Genomic DNA, 22,141 nt, shown 5'->3' on the forward strand with positions numbered 1-22,141 from the left:
AACCAGTGCAATCTCTACAGATACATGAAGAACATTGGCTAGAAAATCGACCATGTTAGATGCACAAAAGGAACATTAGCACAATGACCAATAAGCACCCCACCATTCATCTGAGATTAAAATGGTCCACATCCTTTTTTCAAGCCAGAGTTATAATGACCTTATGATTAGAATTAGTGTATGCTTGTCGAAAATCCTTGCTGCCAACCTTGGATGAGGTCAATTGGAACACCTATGTTTAGAAAACAATACAAGCCTTGGCATAGATACTAGCCATAGCACCAGGGGTAGTAGAAAAGGAGTCTCTGGCTACCATAGTGGAGTCTGAGAGGGAAAAAAAACTGCCTCCAAGGCTTCGACTGTAGGCGTTCGAGGAGTGTTAATTACCAACATTTGGAAAGCTCTGGGGGAGGCAGAAAGAGAAGTAGCAAAGGAGACCCTAGAGCCATCACCAATCCAAGAGGAGCATCACTCTTCCACCCCACCTAGCCCAACCATCTCACTTTCAATAGGAGAATAGGGGGAAGACAAAGTCCACAAGGAAGAATAGGACAACATGGAGAGAGTTACTAATGAAAAGGAGAATGACCAACGATTTCAATAGCAATAAGCCTCGAGCGAGAAGACTGTCAATGAGTAGCAAGGCTTAAAATTGTCAAGCCAAGGGGAGAGAAAAAATTTCACTCTCAAAATCCCCATAAGAAGAACTTGATCCACTTCCAAGGAAAACCAAGAACTACAAAGGGTAGAGGAGGAATCGAAGAGACTAGAAGAAGAGCATGGGAAAATGCAAGAAGAGGAAGAAGAACGACTAAGGCAATATGAGGAGGAGGATATTGCTCTAACAAAAATGTAATCAAAGATTTAGCATACAAGTTGGCCCATTCTGAGAGTGAATGCCCCCTAGCAAAAAGCAAAGCTGTAGCTGTCAAGACAGGAATGCTGGAGCAGCAATGTGCATTCTTGAGCACATCATTGAATGTCATGCAGCTGAGAGGAGAAGAGACATTGGAACAACTAAAAAGAAAACTAGAGCTAACAAGGAGGGCACTACAACATGGATTCCATACCCACTCCATGGCACGACATCCAAGCTTAGCACTGGCTTAGGAGTAGAGGAGCAACATGCTCCCCTAATCTCAACTGGTTGAACCTCACAATAACTCTCCTTGTTAGGGCTTGGGGAGCCAGAACAGCAAATGCAGCCGCCTCAACAGGAGCCAATTGAGCTGGTCTAAGAAGAAGGGCTTGATTTTGAATTAGATCAACAAAAGAAAGAATGAGTGTAGGAACCAAGCCCCCTCCTTGTGGCCACAAGTACAATTAGAAGAGCAAAGAGCTATATGCCAAGCAATCCATTCCTTGGCAAATCTCTTAGACCCCCTCAAAATGTAATTATTGAAGAGCATCAAGATGATGTCTAGCATGTGCTCCCTCCCAATGTATCTCCCAAAAAAAAGAGAGGAAAAGAAAAAGAAAAGAAAAAGAAAAGAAAAGAGAAAATAAAGAAAAGGCTCATACAAAGCAAAAGAAAAGGAACAACGAGCCTTCCCATGTATATCAGAGTGCCACAAATAGTGCACTTAGGGGTTCTCAAGTTATATGCATTCGATGGCCTTGGTTGGCCCCCCTAGCCCTTCCTATCCCCCACTTCACACTTAGGGCACATCAAGGGTAGGACACACCTAGGGAGTTTGTGCTCACCTATGGTTAGACATGTCTCCCTAAGTCACACCCACAACACCTCCACTATACAACACCACAGGTTTTTCTAAGGTTCTCGACCCAACTCCTAGTTTTACTGGCACTATCGACACCATGCACTGTACAGTGAGGTAGATGGTGCACTTTTTTTATATTTCTAAGGTACACTTAATAATAGCGATAACCACAAACAAGTGCATCACCACAAAGCCCCATCACCGAACCACATGGAAACCCTTCAACCACCCGAGCCCTCCTCAATAAGCACAGTAAGTGCAATGGGGCTGGCACTCAACTAGGAGGGGGATAATGTTAACCCCAATGCAAAGTAAGTAAAAAGAAAATTAAGAAGATGCAGGGAAAAAAAGCAGCCCCTAGCTGGAGAAATAAGAGGAAAAAATGGCCAAAAATTGCAAGGACAACCTTAAAAGTTGAGGGCAAGCACAAAAGAGGAAAGACGTATTTTAAATATAAAAACACACTCTAAATCTTTGTAAAAGAGTGCCAGGCTCTCTCTTGTGCAATTTGCAAATGTAGACGGGCATGGGTGAAGGCACAATGCAAATAGGATGGAAATGGGAAAAGAGGATCTAGGCTAAAATGGTCAATCATGTAAAAAAGGGATGGGTGTGAAAAGGGGATTAGGGTTAGGGTTTTGTGTAAAAGACAAAAAGTGAATGAAGAAGCTCATTCTTGTGTGTGGCAAAAACTAGCTCTCCTCTTCTCTTCTTCTTCTTATTCTTGCTTGCTTGAGCTTATGCTTGAGAGAGGGAGTGGTTGTGTGAGGGTGAGGGACCACGGTGGAGAAACTCTCCATCTTCTCCTCCATTATTATTGTTCTCTTCTCTTCTCTTGTCTTGCGTGCGGCAAGGGAGCATGGAGCTTGGAGCTTGAGGATCTAGCTTCTTTGAGCTTGCCCCTCGGATTGTGGATTTGCAAGTAATGAAAGTACTTACTCATTTACAGTATTTTCCACCTCTTGACTATTCACATTTTGATTCACGTGATCATTGTCTTTATGGCAGGTAGACATGTAACATTCATAATGAGTTTGGCTCTACATGCATAGCTGAGCTCTAGCTCTTGTGCATTGCAATATATGTGGTCATATGCCTTGTCATCCATTGGGTGGCGCAAAGTGCTTTGTGACATTTATTGATGATTATTCAGGTAAGGTCTCAGCTTATCCTATTAAATAGAAATCAGATGTTCTAACTATACTTAAGTGCTTTGTTTCTCTTGTTAAGAATTAGTCCAGGTAAATGCCTAAGGACTAACATGGGGTGAATGTCTCTAAGTCATTTAAGAAATTTTGCAATGAATGGGGTATTAAGCATCAATTGACCACCCCATACACCCCACCCAAAATGGTATTGCAAAGTGTATGAACAAGACTATTCAAGAAAGATTCCATAGTATGCTTAATCAGGCAACATTACCATAGTACTTTGGGTTGAGGTAGTTACATTGTTGTGCATCTCATTAATAGATCCCCATGCACTATTATTGGTTGTCAAGTTGCAAAGGAGGTATAGTTTGGAAAACCTTTGCATCTAAGGGTCTTTGGATGTGAGACTTTCTACCATATTCTCAAAGACAAGCATAATAAGCTCGATCCACCAAATTCTATCAAATGCATCTTTCATGGATATGGGGATGCAAGTGAGATGGGCTATCACCTTTAGGATCCATAGGCTTGGAAGAGTATTGTTGGAAGATTATCAAGCATGATGTTATGTTTCATGAAGAGAGGATACATAAGCACCCTGAGCAAATATTTGAGGTACATAGGGTGGTCTTTTAGGAGGAGCCTCTTATTTTAGTACAGCCAACTAGATAGCATGCAATTAATGATGTTGTGTCCCAAGATCCACCCATTGTGTAGGATCATGCCTGTTAGATAAAGAGGACACGTTATATAGGTCCCACAACCAATTTTGAGGCACTCTACTAGAGCTTCACATCCTCATGATTGCTATGAGACCTCTATGGATTATGTCATGGTGATAGACTCTTCTCAGTCATTATGATGAGGAGGCTATGCATAGTGTTGATTCTCATTCTTGGGAGAGGGCTATACAAGTTGAGTTTGATTCACTACTACAACAAAACCATACATGGTGTTTCACGAGCAGTGTTCAAAGATAATCCTCTCAAACACCCTAAAGATGAGATGACAATGAGTGTCTATGACTTTTTTTTAGTTGCTAAACTTTATCCAAGCTTTGACAATATACGGCCAACCTAGTCCTCAAAAATAAACTTAAATGCCTCTAATAGCCACAAACACACTGAACGCTCGCACAACATAGAGCAACTTCTACCTCAAACTAATTGAGCAAAGACCTCAAGTTCAAAACAAGCCTCATACATAATATTCATACTTCATATTTTGAGTTTTGTGATACATCGAGCTTTTTGCATCTTACGTGTAGAAGTTTGAAGAAAACAAAATTTGCTCCAAAAGCTTCAGTGCGACCTTTCTCTCCTCTCATTCATAACTTGAGCATCTAAGAGAAGGCCCCCCATCTTAGTTTACCCCTCTACCCCTTATACAGACAAATTTCCCCCTCTCTCACCTGACGTATAAAAGCTTAGGCTTTTTCATTTTTCTTTTCATCGAAAACATTTTTAAGTTTTTTTTTTGTAGTCGTCATTCTTATGTAGAGCTAGTTGCCATCCTCCTAAATCTCTATTGGCTATCCCATATATGCAGTTTATCGATGATGGATTCCTTCATAAAATGTTGTCAAAATGTACGAAGTACATCCTTGCAGATTGGTACCTACCAGCCCATTAGTAGGTCTTCATATATTTCTTTACAAACCTCCTTCCTTATGACATGCATGCCAATAATGACTAGAGGCTTCTTGAATATTATGACCAACTTCCACTTGCCAACATGCTACCTTAGAAGGCTTCAACAGAGTAATGCAAAGCTACAAGTAGAGCAACCACAAGCTTTGGGCTTAGCTATGCAACAAGACCTACAACAACAACTTCAAGAAATTCAAGAGATAAGTCTTCATCAAGCAAGAGCTCCATCAGCTACTATTGGCAACCTTCATGGTCAACATAGAAAAGAAACAAAGGTCAACCTTTTAGAGAAATTTGATGGCATAAGGTCCAAATTTAGAGATTTCCTCAATAGGTACAATGGTTTATATATATACAACCAAATAGTTACCCAAATGATGTTTCTCGAGTCATTTTCATAAGAACTCTCCTCTAAGGTACATCTCTTTCTTGGTTTGCTCGCTTTCTTCAGAAGGAATCCCCATTGCTATATAATTTTAAGGCCTTTGTATAAGAGTTCTCTATCACATTTGGAAAAGTAGACATAGCAAGAGTAGCTGAAGCAAATATTAGAAATCTACGCCAAGGGTTGAGACTTGCTCCAATATATGCATCTGAATTTTGGCAACTCACATGCAATTTAACATATCATGAGGATTATTTTATTAGTCAATTCCATTTGGGATTGAAAGATTACGTTAAATTTCTTTTGTGGATAGCTCATTATTTTGGCAATATCTCTTGTCTCTTGCTTGATTTAGCAGTGGTTTTGGGGCTGATTTTTAGGATATTACAAGAACATGTTTTGCCCTTTTGTGCACTTTCTTGGTCTCATTATGGTTGGTGGTTCTTATAACAATGCTATCTTCAATATTGAGAAACTAGATGGGACCAACTATACCTATTGAAAGACCCATATATGGCATGTTTTAGTGTAAAAATGACTGATTAGACCACTCAAAAATGGGGTGCCAAACCCAAAAACATTGTAGCCCAAGATTGGGATGAACTAGATGGGCTATACAAGTCCACAATCATTTTATTACTCTTTAAGTAAGTTTGCCATAATGTTGTGACTAAAAATCAAAGTCCATATAAGCTTTGGACACAGATTAAGAATCTTTATAACAAAGCAAAGTCCTGCATCTCAAATGTACTAGCTAAAATAGTTGATGGACGTTTGGATGAAGGAAGGGACTTCTATGCCTTCACATTTGAATGTGTTTCACTACATCATCAATCATTTCAATTCACAAGAGATTGAGTTCAAGGATACTTTGTATCCTTTATTTATGCTTAGTACTCTACTTGGGTCATGGGACACTTTTCGTATAGCTCTATGTGCTAAGGATAGGTTGAAATTACAAGATGTTGAGAGTTCCCTCTTGACAGAAGAGAGAAACAAAAAAAATGTAGATGCTTCTCTTACGTCACATACATTGATTGTGTGAGACCGAAAGCATGGAAATGGAAGTGGTACAAACTCTCAAAGATATTAGTCGAATACATTGTATAGCCTTGTAGTAAGTCTCGTGGCTGTAAGTATGGTCTTACTTGTCATTATTGTGGGAAAGTAGGTTATATTTAGCCATAGTGCCATAAAATGCGCGAAGACAAGCGTAAGGAAAAAGAAAATGGTAAAGTACATGAGAAGAATGATGATCACAACATTGTGGCCTAGTAAGTCCAACATCAAGATTGAGGAGATTATGTGGTGCAGCTTGATGTATCTGATGATCTTATATTGGTAGCCTCTTCCTTGGATACTTCACAGCAGTTGACCGAGACATATTCAATGTTGGTTGATAGATTTTGGGGATTCCTTTTATGTGGCACCTCATAGAGAGTGGTTTTACTCCTATCACAGTATGGTAGGATCAATTCGTTTGGGTAATGACCTAGCATTGGAGATAGTTGGTATTGGTCATGTCCAACTATGTTTTGGATCAAGTAGCATGGTCACTCTTCATTATGTATGTCATGTAGTAGCTCTCACGAAGAGCCTTATCTCTACTAGCACCTTGGATGATATAGGTTATCTTGCCCCTTTTGGTGAGTCCTCATGGAAGATTACCCATGGGAATCTTGTTATTACACGTAGTGCTAAGTATAGTACCCTCTATCCCTTGCTTGTATCTAGGTTAATTGACCATGTTCTGACTATGGCTATAGTTTCACATGTGTCTCTTTGGCATCATTGCCTTGGACACATGTGTTTGAAAGGAATGAAAATGCTTACCAATTTGCAATATCTTCCACCTTTAGACTAAAAGTATTTTGAGTATTGTGATCATTGTTTATATGGCAAGCAGACACACCCATAAGAAGTTTGGCATGTCAAAGCACATGGGTAAGCCTTTAGCTCTTGTTTATTTGGATATATGTGGTCCCATGCCATGTCAATTGCTAGGTGGTGCAAAGGACTTTGTCATCGTCATTGATGATTACTCACATAGCTCTGGGCTTATCCTATTAACAAATCATATGTCTTGTCTACCTTTCAACATTGGCTTGCTCTTGTTGAGAACTAGTCTGGGTATAGGCTGAAATGCCTAAGGTCAGATAATGGGAGTGAGTATGTCTTGAAAGATTTGGATCAGTTTTGTGATGCCTAGGGTATTAAGCATTAGTTGACCACCCCCTATACCCCTCCTTAGAATGCTATTGCCAAACACATGAACATGAAGATTCAGGAGAGAGTTTGTAGCATGCTTGGACAAACATGCTTAGCACAACACTTTTGGACTGACGCAATTACTAATATTTTATTGTTGATAGCAGGTCCCCTTGCATTGCTATTGATTGCTAGGTTATAGAGGAGGTATGTATTGGAAAATCTCCATCATATGCTAATTTGTGCATCTTTGGTTATGAAGCACTTTGCTGTGTTCCCAAGGAAAAGTGCAATAAGCAAGATATTGAGTCCATGTAATGAATCTTTCTTGATTGTGGGCATGTAAGTGAGATGGGCTATTGCCTATGCAACCTGCATGATTGGAGAGTTATCTAGAGCCATGATATAGGTTTCCATGAGGACAATATGTCTAAGAAATCTGAGCAAGTAGTTGAGGTATGCAGGGTGATCTTTTAGGAGGAGCCTCTAGCTCCTATACAACCAGCTAGATAGCATGTAGTAGTTGATGCTCACATAGCCCATAATTCGCCTCTATTGTGTAGGATCATCCAATTTTGAGACTCTCTACTAGAGCTAGACTATAGCTCCTATTATGCCCTACATGGATTATATTATGGTGACATACACAGGTTCTTGAGATAAAGCCATGTATAGAGATGATAGTGTCTCATGGGATAAGGCTATGAAGTTCAAGTTTGCCTCCTTACAAATAAAACATATGGTTCCTTTGCCTAGTGACAAGAAGGCCTTGCCATGCAAATTGGTATACAAGTTGAAAAGTATCCATGAACCCCCCCAAGCTTGCTTATAAGGCTAGATTGGTAGCTAAGGGTTTCAAGTAGGAATGTGGTGTTGACCTTGATGAAGTATTTTCTCCTATGGTCAAAATGACGATCCTATGGTTGTTAGTACCATTGGTTGCTCAACTAGATCTAGACATTTATCATATGCATGTTAAGATGGCTTTTCTACATGGGTACTTGCATGATGAGATTTATATGCAACAATCTAAGAGCTTTGAGAAAAAAGGTAAGGAACACCTAATATGCAAGTTGAGAAATAGAATTTATGGCCTTAAGCATGCACCTAGGAAATGGTACAACAAGTTTGATGCTTTTATGCATTCACAGGGATATAGCCGTAGTGTTGTGGATCCATATTTATATATGAAGAAGGTCGTGATGGTAGTAGCCTTATGATATGGATGATATTCTTATCACTGGGAGAGCTCACGATGAGTTGGATGCCTTGAAAACTTAGCTCAAGAAGAGTTTTGAGATGAAGGACATGGGACATGCCTCACATATTCTTGGGATGTGCATCATGCATGATCACTCTAAGGGGCTCCCTTATCTGTCATCATAGAAGGAGTATATATACAAAGTCCTTGAGTGATTTCATATGTAGGGTATGGTAAGCCTATTGACTGTCCTCTACCTTCTCATTTATGAAGATTAGTCATGCCAATTGTCCACAGTCTGATGAGAAAAAGGCCGACATGGCCAAGATATCTTATGCATCCACAGTCTGATGGCCACTTGTCCTGACATAATATTTTCAATGGGAGTTATGACACACTATATGGCTACACCTGGCTAGATGGCATTAAGATGCCTTGAAGGATATATTAGCCATGGATTCACACTTCATACATTATGTTTGCCATTATTATAGTTAGTACCTTATTAATATTAGCTCTATGTGTGGGGCAGCCCTTAGATGCCTCATGAAGTTATGGTTATGTTGGTAGTTTTCAGCATGGTTTGATGAGGCAACTAGTGTCATTCTTGTTTTTTGGATTATCCCTAATGTTCATGACCTATCTATGGTGGATTCTTATTATGATATATTAGATCTGACAGTTGACACCATCATTTTTAATGTCTTTTCTCTATTTCTAGCATGTTCTTTGTGTTCTATTTCCGATTCTTTGAGTAGTATTAGTGATGAAGTATGTGTTCTCGTATTTTTGTGTGGTTATATTTGAGTTTCCTATGAGTTTACTGATACAATATTAGGTATTTTTCGTATGAGACTGTCCTATTATGCATTATGTATAGATTAGGACAGTAACACTTTGACAATCTTGCCATTGCTTCCGTGTTTCTCTACGTTAAAGTACCAGCAAAAATGGCAAAGGTTGAGACCGAAAATTTGTATTTCCTATATGAAACAAAATTCTTGCATAAAACAGAGTTTTGATATGAAGCAAAACTCCTGCATGAAGCATCATTCGTGTATGAAGCAGCATGCCCTATATGAAGTAGTGATATATTTTTGGAAGCAAGATGATACAACCCCTTTTATGTTGTTCTCTATTTCTGGATCTAAAGCCTAATCAAAATACTTATATTTGAATCAAGACCTGAAGCAGTGGTGGTAGACTACCTGAATCAAGATGATGTAGTCTAAAGGTTTAATGTTGCATTTCTACATACATGTCAGAGAAATATCCACATCCATCAAATGTTATCTTGACCTAAAGCAAGTTTTGAGATTTAAGAGAGTTATTGGTAGGGCAATAGTAGGGGTTATTGCAAAATGATGGTGGTAAAGCCGGAGGAATTGGCACCTTGGATGAAGGGGAGTTCCCACCATTTGGAGAGGAGTTCTAGGATGTCGGAACCTCCATTAGTATTGTTTCTTGACTGGCCAAAGACCAAGCCACTTTTAACCAGGTCGGCAAGCCAACTCCTAAAAGTTGTTGCACTAAATAGGTGATTTTTGCTACTAATTATACTAATTCAGTATAACCTTCCATAATATTTACGACATTTGTTTGTAGTAGTCCAACTATAGATATCTAAACCCCAGTAAACATACTTAATCTCACACTTCTCTGCTTTTAAACTTTTAAAGTTTGGTCTTTATATTGGGCACTAAAACACTAAACCTAGGATAACTACAGTTTCCCTCCATCTATCAGGAGCGGCTCCTCATAAATTTCTCTTGCCATACTAGTAGCGGTTCATCCAGGAAGTTTTGATGTTTAACTTTAAGAAATTTGTTTCAAGGTATAGATCCCTTGGATCTATTTGAATATCCCCATTTAAATTCCTTTTTATATTTCTCTTCTCCAACTGATTAAAATTAATTCTTTTTATTTATTTAAGTGATAGAAAATATTCAAAATAAAATTTCTAACGTACCATAAACCCATAATTTTAATTCCTTATAACGTTTTCCCTCTCCGTATTTGCAATTCATTGTTGCTTTTAATGTTTAGATAATTAATTCGTTTTGCGAGAATAACATCCTTTCTTTCTTCTTCTTTACTAAATACCAATCAGGATAAAAATAGGTACTCTTTGCACTCTAACATAAACACATACATAGTTTATTTTAAATCCCCATATTTCTCTTTAATTTATCAGTTAGTCCTAGTGGCCTTCCACTCTTAACTCTTTTGATCGCTCAAATAATATTTATAGAAAAATAAAATATATAATTTCAACTTAGATACTGAAGCTTCTCCTCATACCATCAAATAATAGAAAATCCATTTTTGTATAGAAACTGTTACTTTTCTCTTAAAAAAAACTATTTTTGAATTTTTAAATATACTGAATAGTCTTTAAACATTATGAAAAAAATTCAACAGATTTCCAAAATTACTATCTTTATGGGAAAAATATCATAACTTATAATTTTTCAATCAGCAATTCTATAAAAATTCATTTGTAACCTTTCTAAACCTTTTCAAGCATTTTCAAATATTTTCTATTTTTAGAAAATAGAAATAGGTCAACATAAATACAAATAACCATTCAGCATAGGAAAACACATTTCAAAGCATTTTCTAAAAATAATAAACTGAAGATTTACCCATGCTATAACTTCTATTTTTGTTAAATGGTTTAGGCGCATACTTGTAAAATCCGCGGGTTGTCGTCTCGTCTTTGGAAGCTGTGTCCTCTTTCCATCTAGCCACTATCCAGTCATTGTGCATCGCAAGCTCAACATTTCTTGTCTCTTGAGAGATCTTATCACTTCAGATTAGATAAGTATATTGAAGCTCCAGTTTAGCATCAAGAAAAGGACATGGCGATGATCTTCAACAACAAAGTATTGATTTCAATTCTCCGCTTTTGTTCTCCAATTACATTCTCTTGCAATATTTTTGTTTTGATTGTGCTCTCGAAAACCTCCTATCTCTCCCTCTCTCCAATTCGTTAAAAAAGATGGCACCCTCTTCCTCACGACTATCTCTTTCTCTCTCTCTCTCTCTAGTCTCTATATGCTCTTCTGCCTATGACTCCCACACTTATTCTTCAAACTCCATGTTACATAGAACACAAGAAGGATCTCCCATCTACCTTTGATCCACAAAAGAAAATCTCCCACAGCATGGTAAGGATGACTTTGCCATCATAAAGCTCCGTGCAAGAAGGGCCCCATAAAATGATTTTGCATTACACATATCCTCACTTATTATTTTGTCCATGAAGATCTCCTCTTGTGGCCTTGAGAATCTTATGCATGACTTTTGGGTATGTTTAACTTGACCCTTACTATGGTTAGCTTGTGTGTGATGGAGAAGAGATGTGCAATGACATATGAACTAGGCTTAAGAGGTAAGGTTTCTTTAGATTTGTTAATGAAAGAAAGAGAAAAGAGATATATGGCTCTGAACAAATCAATGATTGGAAAATTGTCTATCGCTTCCTTCCATGTCCAGCGGCGATGGTTGCAATGTAGCGCTGCTTTGATTTTAATCTCGTGATGCTGTTGATTATGTCTTCATCTTCTTGCTGATTGAAGATAAAGAAGTACTATTCATCTTGTAGCGATCCGACAGCCTTAATACAAACTCCTCCTGAGTTCTTCCGAGGCATGTTTGACGGGATGCTGAGATCAGGGATTGTAAGCCAGTGTGCGATTGCGTGTGGCCTCGGGTTGCTTCGTATGGCCTGCAGTTTTCTCAATGATGGAGGAGGTGATCTTGGTGGGCTCTCCAGGGATGTCACAAGGGGAATGAGACGGTCCCAGCAGGTCCAACGATAGCCAACCATTAAGGCAGGGGGAAGTGCTGATCTCTCTCTGTCTGTCTCACAATCCCTTCAATTTCCCCCCCTGATTACATGAACTGGAATATTTCATTTCTCATCATTCAGGGTACGGAACTGCAGTGCTTGCCTATAATCACTGATTGATGTAACAAGGACCACCAAGATAATAGTAAACACTATACTAGCACCATCGTACCAACCCTCTTGGAAGCCATGGCTTTTAATGCCGAAAACTAGGGAAAGCAATGCCCAGAACGACTACATCACCTACAAAGATCGAATTTTGCACCCTTCTACCTCCCCTGTTGTCATGCTCCTCCCCTCAACAAAGGCAGCACGAGCTCCCTCTGCATGCGCCACCTGCCGAATCCCCCCTGTCAACCGTTGCCTCCCACCCTTTCCTTTTTGTGCTCTCTAATTAAAGATTATTTTTCTCTCTCTCTATATTCTATAGCAGCAACTAGCGCAACCTTTAAAAAATGATGATATGTGTGGCTGCTGTGACATGGATGAGGGGCAACTAGTTGGGTATAAAGGGAGAAAAGCAAAGGGAGCACGTGTTATAGGTTGATCTTAAAAGTTTTTGAGCTTACAATGAAGTCGATGGCAATGGGCGTGATGATGATGATGGCGAGATGACGGCTACAGTCAGGCCCCCTAAATGCTGCACCTTGATCCTCAAAAGCTCTCTCTCTCTCTCTTCATTTCACCTTAAATGTTGCACCTTATCATTCAAATTTCCCAGCTCTCTCTCCCTTCCACGATCATTGCAACATGGCAACCGGTACGCTCCAAGATTGTGCCTCCTCCCTTATCACGAGGTTTTTTCCTTCTACAACTGCCAAGCTCCCCAACGTTAGACACCACCACCTTTGCATTTCCATCTCGGGAGAGTGCTTCAAATTTTGACAAGATCACTGATATGATTTTCCTTTGACTCCTATTTATAATAAATTTGACATCATCTGCATTGAGCTCCAATGTGATAACGAATATTGTGACATCTTTCAAAGGTAGAAGTAAACGTGTAAAAGCACCTTCATCCTTGAAACCAAACTCTACACCATATTGTGTCACTGCATAACAAAGTTTTAGTCCCTTTAACACTCTTTCATAATCCTCCTCTATATAGTCTTGAATTTGAAATCTTAAACAGTTGTTGAAGGCTTGTGTATATCGATTTAACTGATCACAAAATGCATAGTATAATGTTCCAATGTGATCACACAATTGCCCATTGAAAGAATATTCTAGCTTATCAATCAAAAGCCATTCTGATTCATTCAAAATTTGTCTCATGATTGACTGGTTTTGACAGGTACACACTTGGAAAACTGGAAATTGTGTATGGAACACAAGATCTCCATGTAGCCTCGCAATTACTGTTCTGTCTTCAGTTGTAGCAATAACATCTGATGGAGTTAGTGTTATGCTGGACAGTAGAGTGTCAAAGCCAACAAATACTCCGATTGTGATATTGAACTCCATTGTTCCCAATCCTATTGCATATGTTGAAAACCACTGTGGATCCAAACCCAAACAGTGTCAAGTTCCAGCAACCTTCTTGCTAAATTGACTTTTTCCATTCTCCATAAATAGACAATAATCACAATCATGATGCTATGTATATTCTTCATAAGGAATTTAATCCTTGGGAGGTAGGAGGTAGCATAACTAGTGAAATCCCTTAAATTAATACTAAGATATCCTATAAACCCGTCAAGACCTTGCCAAATCTAAAATTCCCTTGAAAACTCCTAATTTATAACAAGGTCTTATCTCCTCTAAGTGATAATAATCCCTACGGGAAAATTTTAATCAATCATAGCTGAGATTCACTACGTAAACCTATCAGATTTTGTCTAAAACTCCACCTTCCTCTCATACAAGAACTTTCTCATATCAACATCTCCTGGCTAGACTGCAAGGACACGGCCTCCAAAGACAACAACTACCAACACCGCATCTGCATTAAATTAATGTAAAAAGATGGTAGTAGTAAAAAAATCAATCTAGTAATGGTTGCGGATTTTCCTTAATTTGTTAGGTGGTGGTGGATTGAAGTAGAGTGAGTTCTAGGCAGTTCAGGACGTCGAGACGAGTTAGAAAATTTTTTCAAATCATTATAAACCTTAAATTGAGAGGTTAGAGACCCCAAAATCTAGATACCCTTAGTTAAATTCCAAGGGGAAGAGTTCATTATGTGAAATTCAAGTATTGATTGCTACTAGATTAATCATCACTTGAAAGTTGCATGATTGATTGAAGTCATAATTGCTTGAAGACATCAATTTTGTTTGTGATTTTCTGTGATTTTCTAGATTAGATCTTGATTGAATTAAGTAATGGAACATATATAAATCGAGGAGCCCTATAGCTCCCCCAAGGATAGGTGTTGAATCCCCATACTAAGAGGGGATGTTTTTACCACTGCGAAAGCATGGACTAACTCCGATGGCGAGAGGTCTCCCAGCAGGGATTAAGTAGGAGGTGGTTAAGGTGCTAGGGGGGATCTAGCTAGTAAATCCTTTACGCACCTAGGAACTTCTTAGTTCCCTGTATGGCCCAAGTTCTACTTGGGACACCTAAAAACACTAGTGGATGATCTTGGTGATGTGTAGATGCACTAGATGAGGCAGCACGTGAAGTTGTAATTTCTCTCCTGTATGGGCAGGAGAACACACATTATGGAACATAATCAATGATTTTGTTTTATTCTGATTGTATATTTGTGAGTAAATCATGCAAACAAAAAACTGTGCATGAAAGGATTCTTTTTAATCAATGAAGTTTTTTTTATATGTTTCATGTAATGTGGTAGGTAATTAGATAACTAAGAGCTTCCATAGAGGGAAGTGGGTGGATGGATTCCTGATGTGAATCCAATCCCATAGGGTGGTCTCGATTAGCCAAGAGGTTTCTCCAAAAAAAACACTAGGAAGAAACTCTAGGAACAGTCGATTCACTGACTTACCTAGGGTTTGGTCTCAGAACCCGAACTACAAATTATCTTAGGGGAAAGGTACGATGGCTGTGCTAGAGCACTATGAGGGATTTCATAAATCCTTAGTCTGCTACTGAAAAAAAGTGTTGTACTCCATGAATCAAGGGTAATGGCAGTCGCTCCTTCTAGACAAGAAGCCTCTCGAAGGACACCTTCGGATGTGAGCTAGTTGTTGATAGGTGACTATTAGTCAATTAGGAACCTTTAAGTTGGTTCTCCATTGGTAATGGAAGGATGATTTTCTTGCGGGGTAGACCTAGGGTTAACTAGCTGGACAAAATCCAATCATTCTGGTTAGAGTATGGATGTCGGCAGTTGTTGGAAGGTAAACTCTGGGTGACTACTAAAACGTCATTTGCCGTGTAATCAAGATAGGTACATTACATGGCAAGCTGAAATTATTAGGAGGTATTCTCCTCAATAGTGCAGTCCAATATCTACAAGGGAGGGCTATTAGCAACCCTAGTTCTACCGAGTAGTTATTTAGGAGGAGGAGGAAGTTGTTGTCATCATGGTGCAACCCATTGCAATCTCTACAAGGACTCCAGATCTGCCAGCCTTAAGATTCTCTCTATCAATTTTTAATAGGTTAGCAGAGGATGATGTGGAGCTTCACATTAGCGAATTCCAAAAGTTAATATTCAATTGTCATAAGGGACATCTAATGATGTTCTTTAACATGACTTTGAAAGAAAGAGTTGTAGTATGGTATCACATTTTAGAAGCTAGAACCATAACTACAATTGATCTATTTTTTGTAGACTTCTGAAGAGAGTTTTCCCCCGAAAGAGGTGGGTAGTATTGGCTATGTATTCTCAATGCAACATATCAAGAACCTCATGAGAATGTTTGAGTCTATGCCAAGAAGCTAAAATAAATGTTTTGTAAATTGTAAACTTATATTCCCATTCCAACTACTGCTCAACTACAATACTTTTTACATGGACTGGATTTTAATATCTAGGTGCAGTTGAGTAGTGTTGCTCTTGCTGACATTGATACTGCTATTATATGAGTAGAGGAGGTAGAGTCGTGATTATAAGTAGCCTATGCCTCTAGGGAAAACTTAAATTCGAGTCTAGGGTTTGGAAATAATTTGGCATTGATCGATGCAAGTAAAGAAACACAAATAACCAATTTGAATAGGAGAGGAAGCATAATGCAAAGTGTGCCTATGTCACTAGCTCCCTCTAATGTGACTATGGAAACTTGATAAGAAGTGGACGCCCTGACGAGGGTGGTCCATCAAGATTCAATTGTAAGTGGTGTGATTGTTAGCACTTTCTGAGAAACTGCCCTATTATCAAATGTGACATATGTGGGAAGTCTCCTTATTTAGCTAGTACTTGCTGGAGTAAAATCAACCCTCTCTAGCAAGATAGTAAGTAGCCACATGCAATAAATCATCGAGCATAAGGGAATAATCTTGAGTAGGATGAATGACCAAGACAAATACTGCAAAGAGAAAAAGATACTATAGAGGAGTTTCCTAGTGGTAGTGGTATCATTCTTATCAAAGTTGTGTGTGTCAATGCCACTGAGGCTTCTCATTTGGGAGCTATTAGAAGAGGACGAAAGGTTAAAGGTATAGAGGCGATCAATCGGCAAGACCCACGGACTGCTTATTGTTCAAGCATTTCAAGCTGATCACTAATGGCTACCACTCACATAGCCGACACGCTATCTCTCTTTACAAATGTAGTGAGCTTACCTCCATACTTGATCGAGTTGCCTCCTCTCTCGAGCACTCTGATAGCTCCATGATCCAAGTGCAAGCTTCAAACGAGCTTGATCCTCAAGCTCCATGCTCCAAATTCCATTGTCGCTGTGAGCAAGATAAGATAAGAGAAGAGAAGAGAAGAGAAGAAGAGAGGAGAAGATGGAGAGCTTCTCCACCATGGTCCCTCACCCTCACACATGCACTCCCTCACACTCTCACACTCCCTCTCTCAAGCACAAGCTCAAGCAAGCAAGAAGAAGAAGAAGAAGAAGAAGAAGAAGAAGAAGAAGAAAAAGAAGAAGAAGAGGAAGAGGAAGAGGAAGATGAAGAAGAAGAAGAAGAAGAAGAAGCGGAGAAGAGCTACTTTTGGCCACACACAAGAATGAGCTTCTCATTCACTTTTCAACTTTATATACAAAACCCTAACCCTAATTACCTTTAGGTGGTCATCCCCTTTTTGGTCTAGGCTTGGTCATTCCTCCAACCCTTCTCCTCCTCTTCCGTATTGGCATGGCCTCAAACCATGCCGCTAATCATTTACAATTTGTACGAATGAGATCCGGTGCTCTTTTATAAAATAAATCATGGTGTGCCTTACGCCCTTTTACAAAAGTATTGACTTGTGCTTTTGCTTGTGCACCTCTCTCCTTGATTTAGGACTTTTTTACACTTCTTGTGTTTCTAGATTTTTCTTGGCGCTCGCCTTCATCTCCCGTTTCACTTTTTCCTTGGCCTTGTCTTGTGCTTTAGATTTTTCAAAATTTCCACCTTGTTTTAACATTACCCCCCTCTCCTAGATAAGTGCCAGCCCCATGGCACTCTACATCTCATAGATAGTAGGCTTTGGCATGCACCGAAGATGTGGATGGAAGGGACTTCTGTGATCTGCCATGGAGGAGTTTTGGTGGTGGTGAGGATGAAGGTTGTTGGTGGTACTTTGTTGGCTTGATTGTCTGGTGATAGGGTTGTTGTAGATGGTGATAGGGTTGTTCTTTGTTGGGAGTTGCACTCATGGCTGTCATAGGTGTTGGTTTTTGGGGATTCTGCACGTGACGATTCTTTGGTGGGCTTGCATGATGATAAATAATAAGAGTCTGAGTTGAATGTTGATGAAAAGCTGACAGTACTTTTGTTGGAGTCTTCAATACTTGCAATTGAAAACCTATCATATGGTCTCTCCCTATGGGTTAGTGCTAGTCTTCATTGTGTAGGAGACGTAGATTGAACTCTAAGCAAGCCGAGAGTATTGTCATGCACTTGAGGACCCAAACTTTATATGATTGTGGTGCATATATTATGTGAGTGCACATGCATACTTAGATATTCCATAGTTAGAAGACTGCTAGTCTGGTTCCTTGTAGCACTGTGTGGATGAGCGAGGGTCAATGGGGTGGAAAAAATTATCGGTGGTGAGGGGAAGTACACTTAAAGTATTCTTGATACATCATTTGTGATTTTGAAAATATGATGTAGCAAAATTGAGCTCATTGGCGCCTTAGCTTTTGGTAGTTGGTGGCTACTTGTAGTGTTTGAAGAGTATGATGTACTTTCCATGGTCTTTCGTGCCTTGCTCACCACTATTGATTGTGATTGTACTGTGATGGACTGCGAAATAGAATCGTGCAAATGGTTCAGGGTGATAGGTCTAGATGAGCTTCCTAGGTATGTTCTGCCCTTGATGTGCCCTGAATAATTTTGGGGGATGTATAAAGGCCTAGGGGACTAGGGACAGAGCTAGCCAACCAAGGTCACTGGACATACCTAATTTGAGGACCCCTAGATGTTGTGCTGTGATCATGGGTGCCTCTTTTTTTTTCCTTTTCTTTTTGTTTTCTCCCCCCTTTTTTTCTCTCTTTTTCTTTTTCTTTTGTGGATAAAATGAATACAATCAATGCAATACGTTGAGGCCATCAGCCTTTCATTTGGATTGAGAAATGTCAAGATCCAAAGGTTGTGAAAAATGGATATTACAAAGATGATTGTATTACTAGCCTCGATGCTAGAGGAACAATTATTGAGATGAAGAGATACACTTGGTATTTTGCAAATCTCTTTGTAACATGTGAGACATCAAACCAATTGAGGTAGCAACTGAAGTGACCTGTGCATGGACAAGGGACAAAGAATTTGGTGAATTGAATCCTAGTTGATGAAGAAACAGTTGTCGTTGTTGAGAGTGTGGCTCCTACCCAGATGTAGAGTTTGGCCAAGAAAGAAAAAGTAGCCAATGACTACGCTTTGGGCCATGCTCAAATGCACTATGTGCTTTCTACAGGGTTGATTTTCTCTTCCAACGGGGCTTTTGTCATGGCTCTTTGCTCTTGGTATTTTTGTCACTTTCTCCATAATGGTTCTTTGTGGGGTTGGTGGTCTTGTGGTGACTTGGACATTGAACACTTTCGTACAGAGATCTGTGTCATTCTGCATTCACTTGGCAACTTGTGAGAGTACATGCAAGTCATATTCTTCAACTATAATGAACAGGTGCAGCTCAAAAAATATCACTTATCTAAATCCCATAGTACTAACTTCGATGCATATCACCTGCGCTTGATTATCATTACTTGTGTGTGTGTGTTGGCTTTGCTTGTTCTGGTATTATTTATATACAGTCACAAAACACATTGTTTATTTATGTACATTTTTATGAATCCATGTCACTTCATGAGGATAAAAACCACTTGTAGAACTCAAGATTATATTAGAGTGGGACATACATATCCAATAATCGTGGTGGAAGCCTACTCAATAACAACATATATTTTGCAACATCGAGTAGCATGGTGCCTTGTCCGAGTCTACTAGCAACATGCAGCTCCTCCTCAGTGAGAATTTTATCAATAAGAGAGCTCTTGGCTATTTCCAGCCAATTCCATACCCTAAACGGTAGTCAGTACTAGAAAGGAAGTTGCACCACATAGGTTGGTGCGTAGATCGGTCACTGTATGCTCATGTAGTGAATCCCGGAAGGTCCCCAAGAACAATGAACTCTACCTTTTTGCACAAATTACAATGTAAAAAGCATGAACGACAAGAGCAAGAGACCAATTGGGTTCAATCTCCCCCCATGCCTTGTGTGAGCGCTTCACAAAGCATGTATTTTATGTATATTTCCATCTTCATGCTCAATAATAGCCCAATTTACAAAAATATGACAAGCTTTTAGCTTTTGAGTTTGCTTTTACAAAAATAGGCAATAAAGCTAATGGACGGTGCCCATAGAGTCTGGCACGCCCAACACAATGTCCCAAATAGAAATAACATATCCGTGCGCATAGGCGCATATAAAATAATAATCAATAATCGATGCCTCAATAGACATAACAAAATATAAGCGTGACGCCTATCAAAATATAATCCATAGGTCGAATACTCGCTAGACTCCAATGCTTTCCTCCGCCACTGCTGCTATCTCTACACATCAACTGAAGCATTCACAATCTTTAGTAAAATAATACAATTAAACCGAAAAAAGTGAATACCTAGCAGTCTTCAGCTACATAAATAAATCAACTGGTTAGAAATAAATCCTAACCTTAATTTATTACGAGTGCGCACTCTAAACTCATAAATGTTTATTAATTTAATATGTATTTTGCGGAATCACCCGCTATGGAATCACCCATGTACACACTAAATTAATGAAACGCCCGAAAAGGACAGGCATCCCCATCAACTTCTTGCACAAAGAATCCACTTTGTGTATGAGCCCCGGTCATCTAAGTTTACGGAATCCACCATAAAACCTCACAGAATCTACCGTAAAACCTCACGGAATCCACCGTGGAATATGCCTCCTGGCATCATACCCCCGAGGTGGGATAGCAATTGACCTTAATTGCTATTAGCTCAATGTGGAGCTAACAGAGTGGGGAAAGCATTTAAGTCTCTAGCGTGCATCCATTGTGCTTCCTCTACAGGATGGTTCTTAAATTTTACTAGATATCTAGAATACCTTTGGCTAGTTCTAGTGGTCATAAAGTCAGTATCTATGATAGCTTCTGGTTCAAGTATTTCAGTCTCTTCCTCTAATAAAGGTGGGTTTTCATAAACAGGGTGGACAGGTAATTGGCCTCTAAATGGTCTCAATAAACTAATGTGAAATGTATTGTGAATTTTCCAATGAGATGGTAATTCTAACTTGAATGCATTATCATTAATTTTATGAATGATTCTAAATGGTCCATAGAATCTAAGAGCTAGTTTACTTCTGCTTATGCGTCGTCTCTGGTACGTCTTCAAGCATGCGTAGCTGTAGGAGTGCATTCCAAAAACGCTCTGTATACTGAGGAATAGGCTTACGATCCCGTTGTTGAAGTAGATCCCAGTGCTTGATAGCCTTCTCATGAAATTGTGGTGGAAGGAAATTCTGCATGAACTTCTTCTTGAAATCTTCCCAAGTAGCAGGACATTCTATGCTCTTGCGTACTACAGTCCACCAAAGTGATGCTTTGTCTACCAAATGATTAGTAACACACTTGATTTTATCTTTTTCTAGATAGGTTTCCTCATGGAAATAGTCATCAAACTGACTAATGAATGATAAAACAGTCTTTCCTTCTCGTATGCCATTGAAAGTGAGAAATTTGAAACTTCGTTTACTTATCTTTGATTCCTTGCGAATGGTTTGAGCTTCAAGAGTGGCGTCGATGGTACGTCGAATCAAATCTTTAGCTTGAGGTTCTTCTTTGTCGGTAGACGCTCTTTGTAATTTTGTCAATTGCGCTTGCAATGCTTGCCTAGCCCTTCGTTCTTCTTCCAATTGCATCATGATTAAGTCCAACTTTTGCTCCATCGTAGGCTCAGGTAGGTCGTCTTCAGCGATAGAATCATCCATATGTGGTTCCGTCATCCTGTAAAACTCAAAAGACCTTTCTCACTCAAAATCAGGTTAGCGGGATGAGCGTAGCTCAAATTCGGGGTTACAAGGCTATGTGTTTTTGGGTATTTCTTTCTCAATCTTCAGAAAATTTGTGATATTTCCTTCTTCATATGCTGAAAATACTTCAGCAAACTTGCGTATGGGTAGAATACCTTGCCACAAACAACTTTGCAGTTCGGAGTTTCTGCGCAGGAACAACCCTTCTAGGAGTTTTAAGCACAAGTCAGTTCTGACTCCAGTTGACTAGTCTGACTTGAAGAGTTGCAGACTTAGGTGACTTGAAGAGTTGCAGACTTGCAGAACTTAGCCGACTTAGTGAATTTGCAGGACTTGATCACGATTGACTTGCAGAACTTGATTTCTGGAGTGCAGGACCTAGAGTTGCTGACTT

This window comes from Lygodium microphyllum, chromosome 11 (genome assembly GCF_053477565.2).
Source record: "Lygodium microphyllum isolate KBCC chromosome 11, Lygodium_microphyllum_v1.1.10, whole genome shotgun sequence".
In the NCBI taxonomy this organism is placed as follows: domain Eukaryota; kingdom Viridiplantae; phylum Streptophyta; class Polypodiopsida; order Schizaeales; family Lygodiaceae; genus Lygodium; species Lygodium microphyllum.